The 25,466-nt window shown below is 37.7% G+C and overlaps 1 long non-coding RNA gene across 1 annotated transcript in view; it reads left to right on the forward strand.

The window, feature by feature from the left end:
* LOC143670157 (uncharacterized) overlaps positions 1 to 25,010 on the forward strand; it is a 78,656-nt gene extending 53,646 nt beyond the window's left edge. The window contains exon 3 of the long non-coding RNA XR_013169284.1: positions 24,925 to 25,010. This is a non-coding gene — a long non-coding RNA (uncharacterized LOC143670157). The remainder of the gene's footprint in view (positions 1 to 24,924) is intronic.
* Positions 25,011 to 25,466: the final 456 nt, after the last annotated feature.

A 25,466-nucleotide genomic window follows, 5' to 3' on the forward strand; every position in this document is an offset into this window, starting at 1 on the left:
GCAGTAAATTATTTTAAGAAGTGAATTGAAATGGTTTTGTTTTAATCTCACAACTATTTTTCAAAGAAAAATTTACCTGAAAAATAGCATGTGGTCTTTATTTCTAGGTTACACTAAATGGTTTGTGAATTTTTGAAATGTTTTGGGTAAGAATTGATGGTCCTAGTTTAGACACCACAAGGATCCGTCCATACCAATCAATAATAATTTGTTACCTGAGGCAACAGTTTATATATAGACATGGAAATACCAGGTTCCAATCAAAGAAATACATATTAATCCCCCCACTCCATTCAATGATGGATCTAGTTGTCAAAATACCGGGCATAGGTATAAACCCATGGTCTGATGGTAAAGGGTGCAGAGTTGCAATGCCAATTACGTTCTTAACCATTCTCTGTCTCTTTTACAAAAGTGGGGAAGGAACAACACATGAGATGTAAGATGGAGCCATCTGTGCAGAGATGGACAGCTTCAAGGACAAGTTTCTGGATTCCCTCATTCTCCTTTACCCGTGGCGGCGGGGGGGGGGGGGGCGTAAATCTTCATCTTCTGTAGGAGGGAACCATCCTTCTGCCTCAAACCACAGTGACCCAATCAAAGGCAGCATGGATTCAATGAGTAAGTCAGAGTGGTCGATCATGTGGACAACTCAGCTGGCCTTGAAATAACATCCCCACGAAGGGCTGGAAACATGCCGTTAGGCAGGGCCTCACCAGCATCTTTGAAGAGCTTTCTGTCAATGGCCCCTACCAGCTCCAGACCATGAGATTAGGTACTTCCATGAAGTTGACATTTCCTGATTGCACCATGAGCGATGGGATTCTGACTCAGGTCCAGAGGGCATGTAACATTCGCAACCAATGGTGAAACTTTCCAAACCAGCTGGTAGGATGGAAGGATAGAGTATGCGGAATTTTGGAATCCATGGTAGTGTTTACTTGATCTTTGGACCCCAGGAAATGAAACAGATGGGCAGCCCACCAGAGGACGCTGCACTATTCAGGAGAAGACATTCTACCATTGTTTGCTGAAAACATAACTCTGATCAATAATAGTCATGGACACTGAGAATGCTGATCGGATGTTCAGTGCACAGGGCTAATTCCTATGGAGCTCAGCATATGACCACTTCCATTGGCAGCCCCCAGAAAATGCCAACACGGATTGCTTTATTAGTATTTTGTCACAGGCTCAGGTCTCAATGCAAACAATCACACCTGAACATTTCCTCAATTTTCCCAGTGTCCAGAAAGAGACTGCAAATAACTTTTCTGTAGTTTTTGCAGAGAGATGGAAGCAATTTTCCAAAGGTTGGTTTAGAACTTTAGTATTTCTGTGTCTTTTCTTCTCCTCTTGATTTCTGCCGTGGATAAGAAAAAAGGGGACTTGTTTTCCTTTGTACAAAGTATAAGACTGCTACATCAAGGGATGGTTTAAGAATGACATTTTCTTATAAACATATTTTCTATTTTTTTCCATTATTTTCACATAAAAAACATGCTGACTACCCCCACAGTATTGGACAATATTTAACTATGAAGAGTTAAATGAAACAAAATGAACACCAGCCGTACTTTTGCTTAATTCCCAAAGTCAGAGAATGTTTTTAAGATTTTACCTTTAAGAATATTTTGCTGGAGGTTTTCAAACATGTACATATATGATATATTTTACACCTTTGATTTACAATAGCTTTAGGAGGGTGCTAAGGTAAAACACAAATTCCCAAATATTCCACTCCAAATATCCTCTACAAACAGTTTTCCTTATTATGGGCATTTGTCATAATTGATGAATCAATATTGATACATTATTTTGAAATATACACTTCATTCACATTAGCTTACTTGTTACCTCCTGTCCTTGTACTTTTTCAGAATCCCACATTCCATTTACTTGGTCTCTCTCCTTAAGGCTCCTCTTGGCTGACAATTTCTCAAATGTCCTTGTTTGAAGAGTTGTGTCTATGTATCACAGGGTTTTTCACAGAACTAAACAAAGGAGGTTACATAGTCACGATGCTTCTTTTCCAGAAAGTTGCAATTCTTAGATTTTTTGGAATTGAAGACACTTGGCACCTGAACATTCAAACAACTATTTATGTGAAATGTGCCCTGAAGCATGAATTTATGTGAAATGTACCCCTCCAGTAGAGTCAGTGGATGTAGTTATGAAAGTCATATAAAAACATGTGCTGCTTTTCCTAAAGCCCATCTAACAAAATTCAAATGCAGAGAGCATCCTATAGGATATTACATTGTAACCTATATACCTGCATCATCACTGCAATGTAAACAATATAAAATAGTATTAGCATTTGCACAAGCAATGTCTGAAAGTAAATAAGCACTTTCCTACCATCCGGATGGGGAAAGTTGCTTAGTGGAACTAGGATTTTAGGAATTACTGCTTATTTATAGACTATAAAATATTTGTCATGGAAATCTTTTAAAATACAGAAAAGTATATTTAAAGGAACAAAATCATTGATGCCACAATTTTTAGGGTAGAACACTATTGATATGTTTTTTCTGTCTAATCTTCCCTCCTAACACTTTTATAGAGTTCTGGTTATAGTCAAGGAATTTCATGAATGGTTGAACCAAAGTTTTTGTTGAGTTGGGTCAATGAGAAAGGCTTTTGAACACACAGACATTTCTAAGAAGAATTAGGGCTGGGGGAGATATTTTGTTGGAGTTTTAAATATGTTTCCCCAGGAACTAGACAGAGAAGCTAGACCGTAATGTGGAGAGGTAAGAATCATGTAAAATCGATAGACTTATTTAACTTCTTGACATAGATAACTTAACAGCTATATGAAAGGGGTCAGGAGGACATGGCCTGGTCTGCAGAGAAAAATCTATGCATGAATCAGGGGAGGCTGGAATTTAGGTCCCTGTTCTCTACAGCAAAGGAGAGAAGCAGCAGGGGCTCTTCCTTTGGAGGCACCATGTGGCTTTAGAGCAAGTCTTCTCCATCTGCACAATATGGACATTTGGGTCTCCAATGAGGAACTGACCCATACAACACAGATACCAGTAGCAAACCCTGTCCCAGGAGTGACAACCAAAACTGTCTCCAGACATTGCCAACCAAAACACCAAACTACCCTCTCCACACCACCTCCCAACCCACTGAGTAAAGTCTCCTTTGCATATTGGCTGTATTATTGTAGGTCAAAGAGCAGAGGAGCCTCTAATTCCATTGACTGGGGAGAGCCCTACTCTCTCTCCCCAGCCTACAAAACTTTCGAATTACCAAGGCTTGTTTAGATTCCCAATGACGATTGCAATTGGTTTTCTTAAATTCCTGGAATGGGGAGTTTGAGCTTAGATGCTGTTTGTGAGCCTTAGTCATTTAACGGTTAAGCTCATGAACATTTGTTATTCTGGTTTGCGTGGTTCTCAAACACACATCCACCGCAAGTGAAAGGTTTGAACACACAGATTGTATACAGGTGTCCTGCTAAGGCGGGAGAACGTCCTCTGTGTTCCTCTGCCTAGGATTCTTGCCCAGAAGACTTTAGAATGGTTTGCAAGGGTGTAGAAGAGCTAATCTGGTTTATGCAAGATCTCCATGGAGTGTAGACAGCACCCATTCAGAAATGGGCCCAGATGCCCAGTTCTATGCATTGATACAAAAATGTTCTCTTCTACAAATGCAACCGCTGACCTAATGTGAGAACTTCAGGGCAGTTCTTTCCCAATCCCAACTTTTGAAAGCAGAGAATTCCCATCACAATAGCATAACAGGCTACTGAGCAGGCAGAATGCTTTTCCTCAATATCGCCACTAATTCATCAAAATAACCAACTTCTTTCCTTTAGAGATTTATGGTTTAGGAATTTTACTCTTATTTAGGAATAACTATTCTTCTATTGAAATTGGAGACTTCTGCGAAGGTGAATCTTAAATTTTAACTGCCAGTGTTTTAGCCTGAATAATGAAAATGGGATGTGGAGACTGGAGAGGAAAAAATAAAAATGGAGAACCAAAGTGACGAGGTTTAATGGTATCATATTTGATAGGAAACTGGGCCCATAAACTGCAGAAAACATGAATTTATGTTGGTTTATGTTAGAATTAGAGCAACGGGATTTCCTCCTTAACACTTGCCTGCTTTTTAATATCATAAAATTTCTGCAAGTCAAATACAAGATGACAGATTTTAAGCATTTTGAAAATAAAGATATTACCGAAGCATTTAATTCAAAAACACATTTTTATAAATGTGATATACGTTTATATTGAGCTGTTTTGCATGAGCTCAAGGTTTATTTTTAGCTTATACCCGGAGTGCTGCCAGCTTTTGACTGAGACCTTTCAAGTGGATGGGTTAGTGCTTTCAAAAAAGTATTATGTTATTTTCTATGGAAATTTGATTTTAGAATGAATAGTGAAAGATTATATCTGGCAAATAAATACAGATGGTTAAATATCTTTTAGATGAGATCACTGTATCTTTCTATACATTATCTCCTGTAGGATAATATTGCTTGGGAACCAAAGACTTTCCATTTACATAAATCTTCTGAAGAGCCAAATTCTCAGGCTGCTGTACTACGTTAGGGAAAGAAAAACACAACATGATAAGCATTCTTATCTATGCGTAGGTAATTTCAGTGCAGTATGGAATGTCAAACCAGTATTTATGCTGACAGAAACATGAGGAGCTATAAATTAAGACTTTTTTTTTGTCCCAGGACTATTAGGGATATATTAACTGTAAAATGCACTATGCAGCAATGTATTGATTCATGATTTACACACATCAAGATCAGGACTTAAGAAAGTACTGAAGAGGATGCTCCATTTATCTTTAAAAGCGTGCTGAATCCACACACTTTTCCCCTCCATGTCCTCTTAGTCTTTTGAAGAGTTGCATTTAAAATGCTTCCACTCACTTCTTGGACATAAGCTCAAGCACGTGGAATTTGGAAATTAGCCACAGACCTCATAGATTTTGCTCTTGAAAATGGCGCTCACATCCCATTGCCGCAGAGATGTCTGTCCGTGTCACGTGTCACATCCTTTGCTAACCCAGTGGCTGCCATTTTACCTTTCCCCTGAGACATTACAGATGGCCTTATGCATCATAAGACAGAATCCTGACTAGAGTGGGGTGACAAATGCCCTGACATGTACCTTTTGGAGATGTTTGTGCCACTCGATGGAATGCCTGGTAGTAAACTCTGCATTTCAGCCAAGTAAATTCCACCCATGATCACCCCAGACTTTGTCTGTTCATAGCTGTGTTTCTTTGCAAAAAGAAAGGTTATAAGAGATAAATTGTGCATTGGCAATATGACGAGATCTTTGCCCTTAGCCTCGCATTTGGAATGAAGTAGGACATCATACGGTTCTCCTAACGTGCTGTTTAAATCTAAGAGTGGCTCAGTTGTGTCCATTTCAGTATGCACTCAATCTTCTAGGAGTTGCTATGCCCCATCCCTAGCCATTACTAAAACTTCTGCAGATCTATCCTTTTTTTAGGAAGATCCCAAGTCTTGGCCATAGTTGATTGATCCATGAATGGGTCCTTGAGTCAGGGTGGACAATTCAATTCTGTTTTCTAGGAGCCAGTAGGATGCAGAGGCAAAGAGTAGAATAGGAGTTTTTGGAAGAGGGCCACACTGAGAAATGTCTTCTAATAAGGAAGAGAAAGAACTGCCCCTGGGAAATCATCAGCCCTGCCTTGGTATTTCACAGTGTTTTGGGTTAAACACGTTCTTTGATTTTGGAAGATTGGATGAGTCTCTTTCCCCTAGATTTCCCATATTTGCTCAAGCTATCAATAGAACATTTCTGTTGCTTGAACCTCCAAAATAATTTTAATTAATGAGACATAGATCTAACAATCAAAGATCTAACAATTAAAGATCAAATGATCTAACAACATACCCACCAGAATGGTCATAAAGAAAAAAGTCAGAAAATAGCAGTGGTTGAAGGAAACTGGAACAGCTAAGGGTATCACACAATACTGAAGAGAACATACGTTGGTAACAACAACTTTGGGGAATTCCAGGTGATATTTACCAAAGCTAAAAAGACACATCACCTTCGATCCAGCATTTCCAAAAGAGTTATTTACATATTTCCACATGCACATATAGAGACACATGCAGAATTATTTTAAGAATCTTCCTGGCCCTTCTCTGTAGAGTCACCAAAAACTGAAAACAGACAAGATGTCCATGAAAGGTGAAACAGACGAGTAGACTGTGGCTGTTCCTAAAAGGGAATCATTACAGCATTTGAAATGAAGGGTCTCATCACCCTCTTTATCATGGATGAATGTTACCAAAATAATTTTTGGCAGATTAAGCCAGAGCACAAGAGGACCTTCCTTATCATTCCATTTATATAAAAGTCAGTACCAGGTCAAGGGATGCTTTTATGTTGCATGGAATGTGGTTGTCTTTGCAAAGAAAGGGGGTGTTTCCTGGGAGGGAGCATGAGGTGGACTTCTAAAGAATTCTCATGTTCTGTTTCTTGATCTAGGTGGTATTGCATGAGAGAAATCCAATGTAAACATATCTTTTGTGAAATTTCCTGCATACACATAATATGTTTCAATATAAATCTATTATAAATACAAAATGTTCTCTGTGATTTCAATGTGCAAAATAATCAAAACTGTGCATGTGTTTCCTTTTACACCTATGAAATAAAATGGAATGATTTTAAGTAAAACATTAATGATGCCATGTCTAGAGGCATGCATGGATTTTATTAATTTTTTACAATGTCTGAGTTTTGTAAAATATGCTTCTTTATAATTATTTTTAAGGAGAATGTTGCAAGGAGATGGGGGAAAAGGACCCTTTTGACAACACTGTCTAATAGTTCATTTTTGATATTGGGCCACCACAGCATCTGAGTTCAGTGACAGCTTTCAGTTCTGCTTTGCCAGTGAAATTCTTTGGCTGTCTATAACGCATACTCCCAGTGCAGTTTGGGCTATGACACAAGCAAAATATTTCAGTAACAAGCTCATTCTGTCCCCCAAATTACTAGTCATACTCTTTAACATCTCTCAATTTGAGAAGTTGTCTAGTTATTTTCTCCATTGAATTTCACATCTACGGCTGTTCCAGTATACTGTGGAGTCCATTCCAGTCTCTTAGACTATAAATAAATAAAAGACTCAAATTAAACTGCAGGCATAAACAATTTAATTTGTCCATAACTGAACATATAAATTATGTAATGTTTGTATACTCCATTTATATTTCAAACCTATTGAGCTTTAGTATGCAAACGTTGTTTTTGTGACTAGCATGCTTTGCAAGCCCTGCTATTGCAAAATACGGCAGACCAGTTGGCTGAACAGAAGAGCCCTGTCTCAGTCCTGGAGGTCAGAAGTCCCACCAAGTTGTTGGAAAAGCTGAGCAACTTTGTATCTGTCGAATTCGGGCAGTGGTTGATAATCCATGATGTTTCTTGGCTTTTGGCATAATTCTACCTCTGCCTCCATCACATAGCCACCTCTCTCTCTGTCTCTGTATCTCTTTCTGTGTCCAGATTTCCTCTCCTTGTAAGGATACCAGTTGTATTGGATTAGCACCTACCCTTATCAAGTTTGGCCTTATCATAATCAGCAACATCTTCAAAGACCCTAATTACAAACAAGTTCACATTTATGAAACCTGGGATCAGAACTTGAAGATGTCGTTTAAAGGGACACAGTTCCGGGCGGGCCGCGGTGGCTCAGCGGGCAAAGTGCTTGCCTGCTATGCCGGAGGACCTCGGTTCGATTCCCGGCCCCAGCCCATGTAACAAAAAACGGAAAAACAAAATACAATAAAAACAAGAAAATGTTTAAAGATGTTTCCCTTCCTTCCTTCCTTCTATCCTTCCTTCCTTCTCTCTGTCTTTCCTTTAAAAAAAAAAAAAAAAAAAAAAAGGGACACAGTTCCATCCATTATATTCATTGTCACCTATATATCTCTGAGCACACAACTGTAGTGATAATTCATGAATTGCTGTGTGGACATAGGCAAGTATGCATAGTGATACTTCTTTTTCATACTTTATAAAAAGGAACATCATAATATGCATTAGGGGAAAACAATGGGAATGTGAGGGAAATTATTGTCCTGAAAGGATTTTCAAAAGATGTTATCACCTTCTAGGGTGGATTGGAGTGATGTATCCCAGAATAAAAGCATCTTCTTAATCTTAATTCACTCCTTTGGATGTGAACCCAAAATAAGTGGAACCTTTTGATGAGGTTACTTCAGTTAAGATGTGGCTCACGATGCGTTTTAATCCTATAAACTGCCCATCTCTTATAAATAGAATTAAGTTCAGCTGGATAAAGAGACAACCAAGGGAAACAAGAACCTGAAAGAGAAGTGAGAGGCCAGGAGAGGCTGCCATCTTCATCATCATGTGATAGAAAAACCAAGGACCAAGGATTGCCAGCAACCAGTTCCTGAACCCCAATCTTTGGGAAAAAAGCATTACCTTGGTGGTGGCTTAATTGACTTTTTCTAACCTCCAAACCATGAGCCAATGAATACCCAATGTTGAAACCAACCCATTGCATTGTTTTTGCTTTGCCTTCCAGGAAAGTAAAACACCTTCCATGGAAAACAATGACCAAATTAGAAGATGCATGTCTCAGGAATGTATTTATCCTGCATTGGGGTATTTCCATGCAGTATTGTGTGGCAATACTAAAGTACACTCTTTTGCTCAGAATCTCCATGGCAGTGGCCAATGAAAGCTAGTGTTGCCATTTATCTTTGTAAAGATTGGCACCAGTTCCCAAGCAGGCATCTGCAGAATGTGTGTTCTAATCCCTAATGGAAAATGACAGGGTGAATTTTCAATACTCATTCCAGAATTGAGTCCATCTTTACCAGGAAATGACATGCTGGAATGCTGACTGGTCACTGTCTCTGCAGAACACATTTGTCCAGAAGCGGTCCACTTGGATGGACTTTGTTTTTGAGATGCTGTCATCTGATTCTTGTTCCTAAACCAGTACCAAAAACAGATCTTGTTACTGGGCTAGAGGGGAATGAATGCAAAGGTAAATGTCCAAAAGATGTAGATGAAGTCATCTCTGTATACATGAGATTCAGATTATAGGGATATCATTGTGCTGTTTTCCCACCTCACTACTCCACACATTTAGGGATGGATAATTCTTTATTGTGGGACTGTCTTGTGCATTGTAGGATGTTTAGCAGCATCCCTGACTCCATTAGATACCAGGAATACCAATCTTCTCACCCACTTGTGACAACCACATTTGCAAATGTCTCCTGAGGAGGGCATCAAAATCAACCCCAGGTTAAGAACTACTGACTTTGTATAGCACAAGTTAAGGGGCTCATAAATCAAGCTCAATGTACTGAGTACCTAACAAACAAATGGTTGCTGGTTAATAGTGAAACTCATTGAATATCCTTGGTCTCTCAAGAAAAAATGCCTTAATTCAAGGAATAGAAGGACCATATTAACTAACTTCCATTGGTGTAATTTATGTTCTCCAGAACAATTTACGCAGACATTAATTCATGTTAAAATAAGTTCAGTTGAAGGGAAAAATTGGCTGAGAAAACACAAGACCTAATCATGTTCATTCTGGTGACTTAAACTTGCTATTTATGATGCAACAGGCAGTGAGACCACCATTGCATTGTCTTCATTCACTACCTCAGCTATCACCTTTAGAATGTTCCTCTATGAGGTACAAGGAGTGGGCTCACTTGAAAATAACTTACCAGTGATAAGTCCATGTCATAGCTGAAGTCCCATTCACATGGGACAAACCCAGAACTGGAATATAATATACTTTCTTCATAGATATGGAGCAAGCACTATTATATTGAATATATACATATATAAAATTAATGGGAAGATTAATAAAATTCGTGTAGTAGGGCCCATACTTTAAAATTAATTTTTGAAGAAGCAACAGACTTAAAAACATGAAGGAGATGATTTATTTGTCACTATCTAAGAGACCTTAAAGTGCTAAAGCACATGAGAACTTATAAACCATCCCACTGGGATTTCGTTAGCACGCTAAGGACCAAATAAACAAATATATATTTTGTGTGAATGAGGTGAAAATAATGGAGGAGTGATGAAAGTTCAAGCTCCTAAGTCTGGAAGAGATCAGCAATCAAAAGGTGCCTCTGTAATTCAACTTCCCCAAGTTGAATACTTGATATTCTCACAAGCAGTGCAGACAATCAAAGCTATAGGCTGAGCCCCCAATCTTGGGGTTTGTTCATATGAAACTTAACCCCACAAAGGATAGGTCAAACCTACTTAAAATTAGGCCTAAGAGTCACCCCCAAGAGAGCCTCTTTTGTTGCTCAAATATGGCCTCTCTCTCCAGCCAGCACAACAAGAAACTCAGCACCCTCCCCCTGTCTATGTGGGACATGACTCCCAGGGGTGTAGAGCTTCCTGGCAACATGGGACAGAAATCCTGGAATGATCTGAGACTGAGCATCAAAGGATTGAGAAAACTCTAGAATGAGCTGAGACTCAGCATCAAGGGATTGACAAAACCTTCTCGACCAAAGGGGGAAAGAGTGAAATGAGGCAAATTAAGTGTCAATGGCTGAGAGATTCCAAACAGAGTCAAGGTCATCCTGGAGGTTATTCTTATGCACTAAATAGATATCACCTTGTTAGTCAAGCTGTAGTGGAGAGGCTAGAGGGAACTGCCTGAAAATGTAGAGCTGTGTTCCAGTAGCCATGTTTCTTGAAGATGATTGGTTAATGATACAGCTTTCACAATGTAACTGTGTGATTGTGAAAACCTTTTGTCTGATGCTCCTTTTATCTATCATATCAACAAACGAGTAAAACATATAGAATAGAGATGAATAATCAGGGGAACAAATGTTAAAATAAAATTAGAAGGAAATACTGGTGATTGGTGAGGGGGAGGGGTGGGGGTAGTGGTATGTATGATATTTTTTCTGTTTTCTTTTTATTTGTTTTTCAGAATAGATGTAAATGTTCCAAGCAATGATCATGATGATGAATATGCAACTATGTAATGTTGCAAAATATTTTATTGACTCTTTAAGCAGTATTCATGAAAACTAAGCACTGGTCTTTCAAATCAGATAGCCCTCTCTTTACTTCATCACCTCAATTTTTCTGGTCCCTGCTCTTTGGATACTTCTTTCCTCTCTCTTCAATTGAATGTGTGCATCTGTCATAGAAATCATCATATCCTTCTCACAGGATATTTGAAGAAATATAGGTAAAATGAAATACATACAATTGGACAATGCTTAGGTCTATAAGCAATTCTTATATACGGATTGGGGTTATTATTTTTCCATGTTATTTATTATTCTTTCCATTAGTTATTCTTTGAGTCAGGCCCAATGGTGTCTCATAAGCATCATGACCAAGAGTGTTGGAACAAGACTGACAATGTTGGGTGTTTTCCAAGGTCCAGTAAATATTTATTAAATGATTCTGAACCCAAAGTTTCCTTCTTCTTGATCTGAATGTAGGAGGTTCCCCCATCTATAAAGTGAAGACTCAGAACAAGCATGGCTTTAATGTTTCTTTCAGCTCTAATGCTTCACAATTTTATTATCAATGGTGTACGGTAAGAAAGTATGGAACTGAAATTGCAGCTCTGCTCCAATCTAGAAGCTATTTCATTGGAGTCATAAACAATTAGCTATTTATTCCTTATAAGATCCTTTAGCCTTCAGCTATGTTTTCTCTCTGAGGTCCCACTGGTTAAATCAAGTGTGGGTGGACTATTAAACAATAATACCTCAAATAGTATTGAATAGTTTTCTCTAGGCACACATGTGTATTCACAAGTACTCCATCAATAATCTGAAGGTGAGAACAGAATTGCCAATGCTGATTGTCATTCTTGCTGCATTAAGTTTGTGAACCAATTCTTATGTTTGTTAATTATTTTTTAAAAAGGAAGGATGGAAGAGAGGGCTTTAAAAATTATCTGTGCCCCTTCGGAAGGTGGAACACCAAAGAAGTGGTTGGAATAAATCTTGACTTCATCAAAGCCTTATCAACTTTGTGAATCAATTTAGAATGCTCATCAGGAAAGCCTAATTAAATACGGCTAGAGATAATAATGGCATTTCAAGTAAACTTTGGGAGCTCATTCTTAAAATGGCTAAAGACAGATTAATGCAAACTACATTTGGGCAACATTTACAGGAAGACATTGAAAAATAGATGTTTCAAAGGATATAATGCTAAAAATGTGTCTAAAATGGTAGATAACATTGATCTAAAATAATATTCTAAATAAATTTGGAGGGTAGATATGAGGTATTGGAGATAAATCTATAGATGACCATGAACATTTGTCTCTTTGGTTAAAGTCAGGAATACATTCTTTTCAAGATTTTATTCTTAATTTAAAAAATTATTTCTTAAGCATGCACTACATGAAAGAGAAAAATATTAAAAGCTCCAAAGGATTATCTGGTAGAAATAATTATCTTTCCCACTCAAGGTTCACAGAAGCCATTCTGTGCTTTCATTTATTGCAAATTATTCCAAGACTATAATAAAAAATGAAAACATATTTGTGTGTACTGTTGCTTTAGAATAATACATACAAACAAGAGTCTAACAGCCCATTTTTCGGTACTTTTGTCTTTTTAATTTGAAATATGTATTTTGGAAATTGCCCCATATAAATATACACATATATTAAGAGATTATAGGCACCCAATCACAAGAAAGACTGCATATACATATATGTATATACATATCTGGGTCTTTGTCCAGGTGCATTAAAATGTCATCTTCAAGTACTAGATGCCTGATCGTGCATAATGTATTTTCCTTTTTTTGTGCTTCTGTTTCTCATTATATAAAGGGAATAAATTTTCAGGACTTGCCTTTGTGATTCATAAAGAAAATAAATAGACATGAAGTGGATAGAAGGGCAGAGCTATATACTCAATTCATGTGTGTAGAGTGTGTGATGACCATCGGCCTCCTTGTTTTCAGCATTTGTAACATATTCAACAGCATGGATGTGTTACGTTTTTCTTTGTTTTGTTTTTTTTTTTTTGGCATGGACAGGCTCTGGGAATCGAACCTAGGTCTCTGGCATGTTTTTTTTTATCACTTACTTTTGAGGGATTTTTAATTTTGTACTAGAATTTTGCTAGTACAAAGAATACTTCAGTGGTTATCCTTGTATATACTTGTTTGTCCTCATATTGGCTAAGTAACTCATATAAGAGAATTTAAAAAAAGAACAGTGTATGTGCCTTTGAAACTGAGACATGACAGCAAGTTACTTGTTGATTAGATTTAACCAAATTAAACTTCCACAAAGTATTTGCCTAATTCTCCACATGATCACCAGTACAATGGAAATTAAAATTCTGATATATTTTCCTAGCATAGTTCTAATTTGCTCTTAAATATGTATGAGTCAAGCTGAATATCTCTTTATATGTATAAAAGCAATTTCTAGTTCCTTTTTGTGAGGTCTCTGCTTCTTTGCCCATTTTTCTTGAATGGTTATTAGTCTTCTTTTTCTATTTTAGAAGTTTCTTTTTCTTTTATGTAGGGAATTAGCTCTTGATCAAATATGTTCTAAAGATTTTCTCCTGTATTCCAATTAAAAAAAAAAACCTGGTTTAAGAAATATTTTTCTGTACATATTAGAAATGTAATTCATTTTTCTTCTTTCATAGTTTCTGGCTATTATGCCACTTTTTGGAATCTATCTAATCTGATATTTGAAAAAAGGATTTTTCTTGATGCTTTATTCTTTACATTTACATAATTTATACTACACATCAAAATCAAAGACAATTGACAATTATTAGTGCAATGTGCATTAAATTTGTTTTTTTAAGTATTCAGTGAATATTTATCTCACTAATATGTAGCAGACATTGTTTTCGATACTGAGATAAATCAGTAAGAATAAAAAGTAAGAGAGATAAGAGATGCTTGCCTGCAAGAAGTTTATGATCTGTTAGAATGGAAAGGTTAAAATAAAGGATAATCTGAAGTGAGTAGAGAATGCTGTATGCCTGGAGAGGATGAGTGATGTGGGACCTAGAAAGGCTTAAGGGACCAGAAATAGCAGGGTGGTTTGCAGGTTTAGGTAGTAAAGTCAGGTTCAGCTGCACTGAGAAACTGACCTGGGAGGAATCTTGAGGAAATTAAAGGTCTGGCCAGGCAGTCTTCTTGAGAATAAGAGGTGCAGGCAGAAGCGGGGATCAAGTCCAGGGTTCTTAGATAGAGACGGGATCAGAAAAAAAAAAAAAAAAAACCTGGTTTAAGAAATATTTATCTGTACATAAAAATATTTATCTGCAGCCCAAAATGGAATGAGTAAGGGGGCTGATCCCAGGAGGCCACAGCCTTTGGAGCTCACTCAACCCAACAAGGACTAAATGTCCTTTCCTCTGAATTAGAGAAGAATCCATTGAAGAATCTGGACATAGGGTTGACAGGATCAGACTTATGTTCTACAAGAAATGTTGAGTCTCCTGTGTTGAGATTAGACTGTAGGTACAGCCCATTTTTGAAATGACTGTGGTAGTTTAGGTGAGAACAGAAGAGGGCTTAGGTGAAGTGAATGCAGTTGGAGTCATGAAAATGAACTCAACAGGACATACTGGGAGGTGAAACTTAGTGTGAGAGAGAGAGAAGGGTGAAGGATGACAGAGCTTTCTGTGCAAACTATAATATTGGAATTAGCAGATGTGGGAAACTCTGATGGGAACACAGTTGTTTTGTTTGTGTGTGTAGGCGTGTGTGTGCGTAACAGATATTTCATGTCAGATATATTGAATTTGAGATTTCTCTTACACTTCCTGAGGAGATGACAAAGTAGATGGTTGAATATATAGATATGGTGTATTTCAGAGAGAGATTGAAGCTGGGGGCACAATTTTAGTATGACAAGTTGCATTTAAGTTAGTATTTAAATGAAAATGAAATTCTTATCTTAAAGGCCACAATAGGAGACCTCAAAGGGAAAGAATGTGAAGTGGACCAATTACCCTGTGACATTCCAACTTTAAGAAGTCAGGGAGATGAAGAGCAGGCAGCAAAGTGAATGCAAAGGAATATCCAATTAGGTAGGAGTGGGTGGTTTCCTAGAAGCAAACTGAAGAGATCTCAAGGAGACATGAATACCCTGTCAGGAAAACTGAGCAGTCAAATTGGAGCAGAACAGAGCAGAATTAACTATTGGATTTGGCAGTGTGTAGGGTCCTGGTGATTTATGAAGGCGTAGCTTTCATGCGTTAGATGAAGTATCTTAGTTTGCAAGGGCTGTTATGACAAATACCACATACTGGTTGACTCAAGTAGCAGGAATTTATCTTCTTATAGTTTTGGAGGCCAGAAGTCTAAAATCAACATATCAGCAGACTATACTTCCTCCCAAAGTATGTATTGATTTGTATATTAGGGTTGTCTAGGGAAGTAGAACCCACAGGAAATACCTATAAATATTATACAATTTTATAATATCATCTCATCTAACTGTAGAGATGCACAAGCCCAAATTCCGTAGGGTAGGCTGTAAGCTTGGAGCACCAATGAAGGTCATAAATTCTCCAGGAGAAGTTGGCCAGTTTGAAGTAGAGACAAAACTTCTCTCTTCTGACTGCTGAACTCATCACTTCTCCTTTTAAAGCCTTCATCTGATTAGATGAAATGTCTCTCATTGCTGAAGGCACCATTCTTAGTTGATTATAGATGTAATTAGCCACAGATATGATCAAGTTACTGATGATTTAAGTCCATGAAATGTCCTCACATTAACAGATCAGTGCTTGCTTGACTAAAGAACTGGTCACCAGAAACTGGCCAAGTTGATACGTGAACATAACCATCACAGCTTGCCAACAGTTCTTGGCATTCCTTAGCTTGTAAAAACATCTCTGCCTCCATCCTAGGAGAAGATATCTGTCTCTATCTCTGGCTTCCACGTCTGGCTTCTAATATTGTACCTAGTTTTCCTCTGCTCTTAAGAACAGAGGACTCAAATTGGCCTCATCGCAATAGATATTTCAAAGGTCCTATTTGTAAATGAGTTCACACTCATAGGACAAGGGGTTAGGCCTTGAATGTGTCTACATGGAGGAGATCATTCATTCCATACAGGGAGCCAAACTCTAAATAGACATCTGGTCTTGTACTCTATAGAGGCCTAGGCAGGTTTACATGTTTTCGCTTTTCTCAATGTATTTTAATCATCATTTTGCTTCCTTTATCCCTTCCAAGTCTGTAACCTATGGGAGATCAAGAAGCCATGCCCAATTAACCTTTCAATCTGTTTACCTTTTACAGTATATTGGTTGGCAAAAAATGGTGTTCAATGCCCATTTATGTTCTGCATAGAAATGGAAAACTTGGGGGAATGCTTCATGATCACTGATTAGATGCACAATGATGGTCAAATTTAAGTTTGCCTTTTCAAGTGTAGAAGACAATCATTCTGCATCCAGTTGTGCTCAAAGAGTAGGTGGGTGATTTCATCTAAACAAATGGATACAGCATTTGAAGACAAAAGTGTGAGAACAAAGGAAAGGAGGAGTGAGCAAGTTGGTCAGATTTGAAAAAAGCCAAAGTACATTGTTATTCATGTCTTTTACTCAAAATCACTTGACAAAGATACAATTTCTCACTTTGGACTACCTATTTTAGCTTGATTAATTCTAGTTCATAGCAAAACATTAATTTGGTTCTGCTGTTTCTGCATCCCTCTCACTTTTAATTTTACTAAGCATCTCCTGACACCCCACAACAAACAGCAATTTGCTTCTCTGTTCCACCATCTCCACCCAAACAAAAGCCCTGTTTTGGTTTGCTAAAGCTCCCAAAGGCATTATACCAGAAATGGGTTGGCTTTTTCAAAGGGGATTTATTAAGTTACAAATTTACAGTCCTAAGGTCATGGAAATGTCCAAATTAAGACATCCAGAGAAAGATAACCTTGACTCTGAAGAAAGGCTGATGGCATTGGACATCTAGTTTTTCTCTGTCACACAGGGACGCACATGGCCACATCTGATGTCCTTCTCTCCTGACTTCTGGTTACAAATGGATTTCCCATCTCCTCTTTCCAGAGGTTTTCTCTCTAGGCATCTGTAGGCCTTCACTCAGATTCTAGGGCAGACTCTGGTTTCATATCATAACTTAGCATCTCCAAACATCTGTGTCTTGGTTTCATCTGTCTGCTCTACATTAGCTCTGAGTTCTCTCTTATCAAGGGATCCAGTAAAAGGATTAAGACCCACTTTGAGTAGATGGAGTCACATCTCCATGCAAACAACATCAAAATGTCCTGCCCAAAATAGGTCTGCCCCCACTAGACTGGATTAAAAATATGACTTTTCTGGAGTATATAACAGCTTCAAATACGCACAAACCCCAAATACCAAACAATTTCATATCGAACTTTTCAGATTGTACAGCTCGATTCATGGGATCCAGTTGAACCATACACAAATACTAGATTTTTTCAAATAGCTTCATGGAGAAGACAGGCACTTAAAGTGATAAAATACAAAAGCCTCGTCAGCTATACAGATATTTTTGCAGTGAATGGAATTTATTATAACTTCATAAACACTACTACATTAAGCATCTGTTCAGAAATGGAAACGACCTCATTATGTATTCTTGAAGGGTATAATTTTATTTGTTGGGATAGCATTCAATGTATACTGTCATATGTATGTTCATTTCCATGTGTTCATGCACACATGCAAACACACACACACACACACAAAAACGGAAAACTGCCATGTGAAGCATTTGGCACCTTGTAAAATCAATCAAGACTAATCAATGCATATCGTATCCAGATTCATGCTATTAAAATTCCAGGGAGAAAACTAACCAACCTTCATCTGAGAAGATACTGTCTCTTCCATAGGAAGGATACAAGTGACAAGGGCACCAAAATTCCTTCTTAACAAACTAAGGGGGATGGTAGTCATTTATTTCACTCTTACACTCCCCTATTTATGGCAGTTCAGTAGATCTGAGCATGCTTTTTGTTCCAAAACTTTATCATGGAAAGAACCAAAAGAGTACGAATAAATATATACTAACGAGAAATATTTGTCAGTTTGATTTTGTGTGAAAAGCTCTTTACTCAGAATCGCATTTCTCTAAATGGATACTGAAGGCAAATTTTAAGAACTTCTATTAAGTGGATTACAATTTCTATTTCAATGGTTGGCATGCACCCTTTTGTTCCTGGTAGAAATAAAATAGTCAGGAAAAACAAATGACAGAACCAAGCAAACATTACTAGGAGTTGAAACTAAATGCTTGTGCCTGTTAATTTACTCAGGGCAGTTATTTATTCTTTCCTTTTCAGTTGATTCATATTAATCTCTCATGGGTGTTATATAAGATTATAAGAAATAGTCGCAAGAGAAAGAAAATTATTTTGAGGTAGAGTAATTGACCACTTGGATAGATGTTTAGGCAAAATGGTGGGTTTTAAATGGTGACTTTAATTTCTATAATTTCGTGTGTTTCTTTTCCCCAAGATTTATACATAGACCTTCACACACATGCCTAAGAAAGAACATGCACATAGCTGGTAATTTGGGTTGGAGAATATGACAGGCTGTGTGTGGAGTTTTTCGTATCTAGATAAAAAGCTGGCCGAAATGATTAATATTGAGCCACAAAACATGTATGAGTGCTCTCCATTTCATTCATTACTTGATTTTCCAAGGAGTACATTATTTTGTATTCTCTTAAGGTTTTTGAATTGTCCTCATAATCCCATAGATTTTCAAAATCGATGTGATTAATCAAACAACCTCAATCTGAATTGTTTAAATAACTTAATTATAGTCGTAAGGAATAAGGGGTAGAAAATTTCCATTTTCTACACTTGCAAATGTTCACTAACTCTGATGTATGAGTTAACTGCAGAATTGTCAATCGTGTGTTTCTAAGTAGCTCTGGAAATTGGAAAGCTGTTCGTTTTGTAGCAATTACATGCTTTTTCCATTACCAATTTGAGAAAATCAAAACACAGACATTTCAACTCTAAGTTTGTGTCTGCACCAAATTCTCAACAGCTACTTCTTTTGCTTTGGACAGTGTTAATATTAATGAATTTTTGATAGCTAGAATGATCCTTTCTTAATAAACTGGCATTCACTTAACAAAAGAAAAATGATTTATTTTTAGTTTTGCAAAGGTGGCCACTATCAAATTCTAGATACCCATCTCAAAGGTCTCAAGCCGCTCCCAGTAACAGAGCAGTGTTCAAATATTACTGTTTATTTATTGCATTTGTTCCATATTGGTTAGCTGAGATGGAACTCGAGGATGCATAAGTGAGAATGCCTCTAGGCAGTCGATCATGATACACAAAATACTTCTTCCTAGAATGAAAGCAATATCACACTGGATAGGATAGCATCATAGTTAGAAGGAAAAAAGACCAAGTTAACAAAATCTATCACTCTCTCGAAAATAAATAAGACTTTCTGAATTCCCTGTTTTATATTAACATCTGCCTAACCAAACCTAACCTGACTTCCTCCGATGTCCAATGGGCAGTTCATAAATTCTTATTAAACATGAGGAACAGGTACGAAAATGATGGAAGTCAAGTGTGATAAACTGGTAGAATTTTGCAACCCCAAATATCCCCAATATGCAGCATGAGTCTGACACAAACCAGAGAGAAAATCTCTGGAACATCTTAACTTAAACCCAATCACACGCTATAAATCCCAAGTACAAATCAAAAAACCCAGGGAATGGTTTGGCTATTTCTTGTTGAAATTTCCTCCACTATGTTTCTTCCCAGTTATGGGGCATTTAATCACATGGGGAGGAATAGGCTTCCACGAAATGTGGTCTGAATAGCACACTCCCTTGGCTCTTTTTCTCTTCCCTCTTCTGCCTTCTCCACCCATTTCCTGCTTCTCCTTGGAGTACTTTCCTTTGCAAGGCACTTGTCCAAGAATGCTTGCTTCAGCATCTGCTTCTGGGCAGCTTGAACTGAGAAAATAGTTTTCTAAGCAGAAGTAAATTCTTCTAAATATCCACCTACAGTTAATATTAATATGATGAAAAAGGAAAATGCAGTAAATGTCAACTTGTCTGAAGTCTTGCAGTAGTATTTGCATGTGAGTTGCTAATTTGGTTTTGTTTTAAATACTTGGGTTAGTCTGCTCATGCTAGCGTCTACTGTTACAACAAATCATTCTCAAATTATAATCAGCAATGGTTTATACTTTACATTACATGCAGGTGTCTTTGTGGCATCCCCACCAAGAGCATGGCTTTCTATTATAGAGGAAACAAATGGGAGTCAGGAAGAGATACACAATGATTCTAAAGCTTATACTTGGAACTGAGAGGGGTCAGTTCTCTTCATACATTGTTGGCCAAATTATGTAGCATGGACCAGCCCAAGAATGCAGAGGGATATCATTGATGATGAAAATCTTTGCATGACATGTTCAGGATATTGGACCATCTCCTGTAGACATTGGAGAATTGGCGTATTACTTACCAGAGAGGCTAAACTGCTGTTACAAGAGAGAGGCAGACAACCAGAGTAGCTCAAATATCATTGCGTTTCTCTTCCATAACAGTCCAGAGTGCACAGAAGGCCAAGATTTTGCTGCAGTGCGAACCACTGTGTGTGAATGATCTCTTTGTCCATTTTCAGACTTGGCAAACTCAAGAAGAGTGATGGGGTCACGAGAAAAGCAGACAAGAATGTTCTAGGATCAAGGGATTGAGAAAAACCCTAGAATGGGTTGAAACTGAGCATCAAGGGATTGAGAAAACCTTCTCCACCAAAAGGGGGAAGAGTGAAATGAGACAAAGTGTCAAGGGTTGAGAGATTCCAAACAGAGTCCAGAGGTTATCCTGGAGGTTATTCTTACGCATTAAGTAGATATCATCTTGTTATTCAAGATGTAATGGAGAGGCTGGAGGGAACTGCCTGAAACTGTAGAGCTGTGTTCCAGTAGCCATGTTTCTTGCAGATGATTGAATAATGATACAGCTTTCACAGTGTGAGTGTGTGATTGTGAAAACCTTGTGTCTGATGCTCCTTTTATCCACCTTGTCAACAGACGAGTAGAATATATGGAATAAAAATAAATAATAGGGGGAACAAATGTTAAAATAAATTTAGTTTGAAATACTAGTGATCAGTGAAAGCAAGGGGTAAGGGGTATGGTAGGTGTAATCTTTTTTTTTCTGTTTTTGTTTTATTTCTTTTTCTATTGTCTTTTTATTTCTTTTTCTGAATGGATGCAAATGTTCTAAGAAATGATGACTATGCAACTAAGATGATTTTGCGAATTACTGATTATGTTAATTTTTACTTCATTTGTTAATTTCTTTTAATTAATAAATTTTTTTAGAAAAAAGAATATTCTAGGGGTTCAGTGGAGATAGATTCATTTGCATTGTGCCTCTGCAAGGTTTTATCGCCATTGCTATTTTCTGTTTTTTGTTGCTTGATCAGAAACACCCCCCCCACACACACACACATACAAACAGTGCCTCAAGATGCTAGCTTGTTTGCTTCAGGATATTTGTTCACTGCATAATGGGATTGATGACTGCAGTTTTATTTTTGGAGAAATCACTCGGTCATTTAGAAAATTGGTTCTAAGTGCCAAGAAAATGAGATGGTCAAGCTTGACAACTGATTAATATGAGAAAATACTGATTCTTTGGAAGGAAAATACAAATACAGTTTTACACTTAGGCAAATCCTGTGACGGCCATTCTCAGTAATGAAAAACAATGACTGAGTTTAGTGTTATGCTATAGTAATGACATTCTACTCAGTCAACCACTCAGCACTTGATTGTCTCTAATTTTATAAAGGGCTTGGAAGGGAACAGTTGAGTCAAAGATTTTAGAATGGAAATTGTGCAACCAGAGAGAACTTTTCTTATCATTGTGTGCAGTTTCCATGGAGAACCAGTCAGCAAGTCCATGACAGAAATATTTAAAGTGTTTGTTCTAAGTTTATATCAAGATCAGCCATGGGGTCTCCAGGAGATAGTTCTAGGACCAGCGATACAACTATGATATCCTCAGTTTGGACTACAAGCCTAAAGCAAGTGGACAGATATCAGCAAAATTCAGTAAGTCGAATGGATGTTCCAGTCGGGTAGATTGGATTATGTACCGGATTTAGACAAATTCTTAATCTGCATTCTTGTGGGTGTGAACTCATCACAAGTAGGAGCGCTTACAGCCATTATATTTAGTTAAGATGTGGCTCAAGTGAATGAGGAGGGTAGGTCTTAATCAGATTACTAGAGGCTTTAAAGACAGAATGAAACTGGATGCCAGAGTCAGAGAAGTCCCTGGGAAGGAACTGGAAGCCAGAAGTCAACAGAAAGAAGAGGAAATCTTTATGTGATAGGAAATTAAGAATGCCACTGTTCTTGGGGGAAAGCAAGCATTCCAGGCTCCAAAACTGTGAGGCAATATGTTCCTGCTATTTAAGCCATACCATTGTGTGGTATTTGCTATACCACCTTGGAAAACTAAGACAGCAAGTTGATACTCTGATTTATCACTAGAAAGCAGTACCCAAGAGGTAGAACTACCAGTCTGCCCAACATTTATGTGATTGTAGAGTGTGCCTAAGTGAAAATGTATTGCTCATTACACCCTGTGATGGCAAATTTCATGTATCAACTTAACTAAGTTATTGTGTCCATTTGTTTGGTCCCAAGAAAGCACCGGCCTTATTATGACAGTGTGGTTATTTTGAAGATGGATTTGCATCTACAATCTGTTGATTGCATCTACAGCTACAAAAGGGGTTGCATTTGGCAATGAGGAGAGTCTCTTCATTCAATCAGATGGAGGTCTTAAAGCCAGAACTGAGGATTTCAGACAGCAGAAAGAATTCCTGACTCTATTTCGGCCATCCACCTTTCCCTGGTGAATTCAATTTTACCTTCTTTGGAGTGTCCACCTTTTCGCCTACCCTACAGAGTTTGGATTTGACAAATTTCAGAATCATCTTTTTCCAAAGTTCCCAGCTTGCAGAGATTGCCTTGTGGACTTGTCAAACCCCATGGTTGTATGAGTCGATTCATCAATTCCTACAGTACATCTCTTTATATATATATATATATATTTTTTTTTTTTCCTGTTGGTTCTGTTTCTCTGAAGAACACTGATTCCAATGGTTAGATTTCTCTAGGGTCATCTTGATGCAATACAGACTCAGCACCTATGAAGTACCTGTCCCCCCTGCAAACAGTGTGTGGAGACCCTTTCCATATCTCAAGATATACCATTGCAGTTTTCACTTCCTTTTCATGTCTGAGTCCCCATAATAAATTGAGACAATTGATTCACAGCTACCTACAATTGGGGAAATGGCAGATAGGATGATGATGGCTAAGGGGTATAGGGTTTTCCTTGTCTAGGAGTAGGAACAGCTTCTTTATCTGCTCACAAGTTATTTATTGACTATTTCTTTTAACAAACAATCCCTATGAGGTCCAACTTCTCTTTGAAGTACTGAATTCTACGTGTTTAAAAAAAACAGTCAGGTTTTGGCTGCTGATGTAACTGACAGTCCAGTTCTCCCCTTTCAGTGGAAAGGAGCTTCCATCTTGTAAATGTCCTTATTTGTGGGGCCCCAACTCTTTCATTAGTACCTACTAAATATCAAGAACTCTACCAGACAAAATTTATATTTTGACTAGTGCATTTCCTAATATGACTTATGTAGACAGCTTAATTGAATACCATAAGTACATGGAACCTTGAGTAGGACATGAGATTTTGTTGGTTTGTCCAGAGTGATGCCTCGATAAATCCCAGAGTGATTTGATCAGTGAATAAAAAGGTTTGCAAAGTCCCCTTTGGGGAATGGTGAGAATGGGGGAAAATTTAACTTCCCCAAGTTGAATTCTTGATATTTTCACAAGCAGTGTGGACAAACAAAGTTATAGGCTGAGCCCCCAGTCTTGGGGTTTGTTCATATGAAACTTAACCCCACAAAGGATAGGTCAAGCCTACTTAAAATTAGGCCTAAGAGTCACCCCCAAGAGAACCTCTTTTTTCACTCAGATGTGGCCTCTCTCTCCAGACAACACAACAAGCAAACTCACCACCCTCTCCCTGTCTACGTGGGACATGACTCCCAGGGGTGTGATTCTTCCTGGCAACATGGGACAGAAATCCTAGAATGAGCTGAGACTCAGCACCAAGGGATTGAGAAAAACTCTAGAATGAGCTGAGACCCAGCATCAAGGGATTGAGAAAATCTTCTCGACCAAAAGGGGGAAGAGAGAAATGAGGCAAAGTGTCAATGGCTGGGAGATTCCAAACAGAGTCAAGAGGTTATCCTGGAGGTTATTCTTATGCATTAAATAGATATCACCTTGTTATCCAAGATGTAATGGAGAGGCTGGAGAGAACTGCCTGTAAAAGTGGAGCTATGTTCCAGTAGCCATGTTTCTTGAAGATGATTGTATAATGATATAGCTTTCACAATGTGACTGTGTGATTGTGAAAACCTTGTGTCTGATGCTCCTTTTATCTACCTTGTCAACAGACGAGTAGAATATATGGAATAACAATAAATAATAGGGGGAACAAATGTTAAAATAAATTTAGTTTGAAATGCTAGTGATCAATGAAAGGGAGGGGTAAGGGGTATGGGTTATATGAAATATTTTTTATTTTCATTTTATTTCTTTTTCTGAATAGATGCAAATGTTCCAAGAAATGATCATGATGATGAATATGCAAATATGTGATGATAATGTGAATTACTGATTATATATGTAGAAATGAATGATCAAAATTGGAATGTTTGTGTTTGGTGTTTTTTTGGTATTTAAAAAAATAAAATAAAATAAATTATTAAAAAAAAGAACTCTACCAGGTTACTTACATACACCTTCCTATTTAGATGCTCAAGTGCCTTGGAGAGAAAGGTCTCTCACCTCTCCCAGCCTGCCCATGTCCTCTGGAAAGATACACAGAAGAAAAATGAGGTTAGTTTCCATCTCAGTAGAGTGGTTTGCTTGGTAATACAACTTCTGGCTAATGTCCTTCACAACCTCACCCTTTAGACTTTTGTTCCTTTTTGATCATTCTCTTAAGGAGTCTTTGTAGGCATTGTACCCCTACTTACCCTCAACCCATTCGTTTTTTAAATAGTTAACTTTACATTTTTTTAGAATTGTTGTACGTTCTATAGAATGTCCAGAGAATTCCCCTGCGTGCCCCGCCACACAGTTTTTTCTTATTAGCAACTGGTACCTTTGTTACAATCGATCAACCAACATTGCTACAACTTTTAACCAAAGTCAATAGTTTGCATGAGACTTCAGTGTTTGCATTGTACAGCTGTATGGATTTGACACGTGTCTACTGTCCTGTATCTGCATTAGAGTATCACACAGTAGAGTGTGCCCTAAAATTCCCTTGGGACTCCATCTCTTCATCCCC

Source organism: Tamandua tetradactyla, chromosome X, assembly GCF_023851605.1.
Source record: "Tamandua tetradactyla isolate mTamTet1 chromosome X, mTamTet1.pri, whole genome shotgun sequence".
Taxonomy (NCBI): Eukaryota; Metazoa; Chordata; class Mammalia; order Pilosa; family Myrmecophagidae; genus Tamandua; species Tamandua tetradactyla.